The sequence below is a fragment of the Bos mutus genome, chromosome 28, assembly GCF_027580195.1.
Source record: "Bos mutus isolate GX-2022 chromosome 28, NWIPB_WYAK_1.1, whole genome shotgun sequence".
NCBI classification, from domain to species: Eukaryota; Metazoa; Chordata; class Mammalia; order Artiodactyla; family Bovidae; genus Bos; species Bos mutus.
The window spans coordinates 10,244,323-10,247,949 of NC_091644.1; the positions used below are offsets into that span (position 1 = coordinate 10,244,323).

Below are 3,627 nucleotides of genomic sequence, written 5' to 3' on the forward strand. Positions count from 1 at the left end.
AAAAACGGCAGCCTTGCCAATTTGAGAATTTACCCTTGTGAACTGGTGTTGCAGGGCTTTCAGCATTACAATGGTGATGTGCAAAGCAAAGAAGTTGACACTCTTTTGAACAAAGTATAAGGAAGAATGAAAGAATTGAGTCAGGCAGTACAGAGCTGGTGAAGTGATTCCCACCCATATTTTGCGGAGGGAACATCGAAAGATACTGGCCCACTGCCTGGTTGACTACGACATAGAGACGTGGTGTGTGATGAAGACTCACCTTATCAGAACACTGAAATTTTACACTTAAAACTATTTGGAAATAATCGACAGATGAATGGATGGAGAAGTTGTGGTACATATATACAATGGAATATTACTTGGCCATAAAAAGGAATGCATTTGAGTCCGTGCTGATGAGGTGGATGAACCTAGAACCTATTATACAGAGTGAAGTGAGTCAGAAAGAGAAAGATAGATATAGTCTTCTAATGCATATATATGGAACCTAGAAAAATGGTACTGAAGAATTTATTAACAAAAAAACAATGGAGAAACAGACATAGAGAACAGACTTATGGAAATGGAGAGAGGGGAGGAGAGGGTGAGATGTATGGAAAGAGTAACATGGAAAAGTACATTCAGTCAGTTCAGTTCTGCTGCTCAGTCGTGTCTGACTCCTTGCGACCCCATGGACTGCAGCACCAGGCCTCCCTGTCCATCACCAACTCCTGGAGTTCACTCAAACTCATGTCCATTGAATCAGTGATGCCATCCAGCCATCTCATCCTTTCGTCCCCTTCTCCTCCAGCCTTCAGTCTTTCCTAGCATCAGGGTCTTCTCAAATGAGTCAGTTCTTCACATCAGGTAGCCAAAGTATTGGAGTTTCAGTTTCAACATCAGTCCTTCCAATGAGTATTCAGGACTGATTTCCTTTAGGATGGACTAGTTGAATCTCCTTGCAGTCTCAAGAGTCTTCTTCAACACCACAGTTGAAAAACATCAGTTCTTCAGTGCTCAGCTTTCTTTATGGTCCAACTCTCACAACCATACATGACTACTGGAAAAACCATGGCTTTGACTAGACAGACCTTTGTTGGCAAAGTAATGTTCCTATTTTAATATGCTGTCTAGGTTGGTCATAACTTTTCTTCCAAGGACTAAGCATCTTTTAATTTAATGTCTGCAGTCACAATCTGCAGTGATGTTGGAGCCCCCAAAATAAAGTCTGCCACTGTTTCCCCATCTATTTGTCATGAAGTGATGGGATCAGATGCCCTGATCTTAGTTTTCTGAATGTTGAGTTTTAAGCCAACGTTTTCACTCTTCTCTTTCACTTTCACCAAGAGGCTTCTTAGTTCCTCTTCACTTTCTGCCGTAAGGGTGGTGTCATCTGCATATCTGAGGTTACTGATATTTCTTCCAGCAATCTTGATTCCAGCCTGTGCCTCATCCAGACCAACGTTTCTTATGATGTACTCTGCATATAAGTTAAATAAGCAAGGTGTACTCCTTTCCTGATTTGGAACCAGTCTGTTGTTCCATGTCCAGTTCTAACTGTTGCTTCCTGACCTGCATACAGATTTCTCAGGAGGCAGATCAGGTGGTCTGGTATTCCCATTTCATAAAGAATTTTCCAAAGTTTGTTGTGATCCACCAAATCAAAGGCTTTGGTGTAGTTGATAAAGCAGAAGTAGACGTTTTTCTGGAACTCTCTTGCTTTTTCAATGATCCAGTGGATGTTGGCAATTTGATCTCTGGCTCCTCTGCCTTTTCTAAATCCAGCTCGAACATCTGGCATTTCACAGTTCATGTATTGTTTAAGTCTGGCTTGGAGAATTTCATGCATTACATATGGTAATGGAAACTTACATTACAGTATGTAAAATAGATAGCCAATGGGAATTTGCTCTATGGCTCAGGAAACTCAAACAGGGGCACTGTATCAGTCTAGAAGGGTGAGATGGGGTGAGAAATGGGAGGGAGGTTCAAAAGGGAGGGGTTATAGTGTACCTATGGCTGATTCATGTTGAGATCTGACAGAAAACAACAAAATTATGTAAAGCAAGTATCCTTTAATAAAAAAATAAATTAATAAAAAATGAAAAAATAAAACTATTTGGAAATATTTTTATCCTCAATGGGGATGTTAATTTGGTGGAAAGTGATTTGGCATATACCCCAGGCTATCATTGTGGGATTCCCTTGTGGTTCAGCTGGTAAAGAATCCTCCTGCAATGCAGGAGACCTGGGTTGGGAAGATCCCCTGGTGAAGGGAAAGACTACCCACTCCAGTATTCTGGCCTGGAGAATTCCATGGATTGTATAGTCCATGGGGTCACAAAGAGTCTGAAATGACTGAACCACTTTCATTTTTCACTTTTCAGGGTATCATGGACAGTGGCAAAGAAGATTACACTGGAAAATATGTACTCATTCTAGGAGGCAGAGATGGGGGCATATTATGTGAAATAGTCAAACTGAACCAAACATGTTCACTATGATGGAGACTGATGTGAAATACATCCAAAAAAAAAAAAAAAAATGTGTGGTGATGTCTTAGGCAATCTTAAAGGAGATTGCTGTCAGGTTCTAATAGAAGACTATATTACAATACTGAAGATGTATGCCAAAGAGAGTGTGATTATGTGATTAATGATTTGAAAACTGTTGCAATCTCCAGTGTTTGAGCGTCTTGTGTCGACGTACAGGTCAGCGGTGGTCTGCCAGAGGGATAGGGGCTCTGGGTGCAGCGGACTTGGGTATGGCATAAGCCCTCTTGAGGACGTTGCGATTAACCCCACCATAGAGCTGCCAGAACTTACACCAGACTAGGAAATAGACCCCTGGACAGCACAACGGAACCTTGTGCACCAGGACCCACAAGAAAGGAGCAATGACACCACAAGAGACTGTCCTGGACATGTCTGTGGGTATCCAGGAGTTTTTGGTGGAGGCGTGGGTTGGTGTTGGCCTGCTGCAGGGTCGGAGACATTGAGTGTAGCAGTATATGCATGGGATCTTTTGAGAGGTGACCATTATCATCATTACCTCCACCATAGTTTCAGTTAGTTCAGTTCAGTTGCTCAGTCGTGTCTGGCTCTTTGTGACCCCATGAATCGCAGCATGCCAAGCCTCCCTGTCCATCACCAACTCCCGGAGTTCACCCAAACTCATGTCCATCGAGTCGCTGATGCTATCCAGCCATCTCATCCTCTGTTGTCCCCTTCTCCTCCTGCCCCCAATCCCTCCCAGCAACAGAGTCTTTTCCAATGAGTCAACTCTTCGCATGAGGTGGCCAAAGTATTGAGTTTCAGCTTCAGCATCAGTCCTTCCAATGAACACCCAGGACTGATCTCCTTCAGAATGGACTGGTTGGATCTCCTTGCAGTCCAAGGGACTCTCAAGAGTCTTCTCCAACACCACAGTTCAAAAGCATCAATTCTTCAGTGCTCAGCTTTCTTCACAGTCCAACTCTCACATCCATACATGACTACTGGAAAAACCATAGCCTTGACTAGATGGACTTTTGTTGGCAAAGTAATGTCTCTGCTTTTGAATATGCTGTCTAGGTTGGTCATAACTTTCCTTCCAAGGAGTAAGCGTCTTTTTATTTCATGGCTGCAGTCACCATCTGAAGTGATT

At 42.8% G+C, this 3,627-nt stretch overlaps 1 pseudogene; it reads left to right on the forward strand.

Moving 5' to 3' along the window:
• Window positions 1–2,822, forward strand: LOC102277528 (spermine synthase pseudogene; annotated as a pseudogene).
• The last annotated feature ends 805 nt before the right edge of the window (window positions 2,823–3,627 follow it).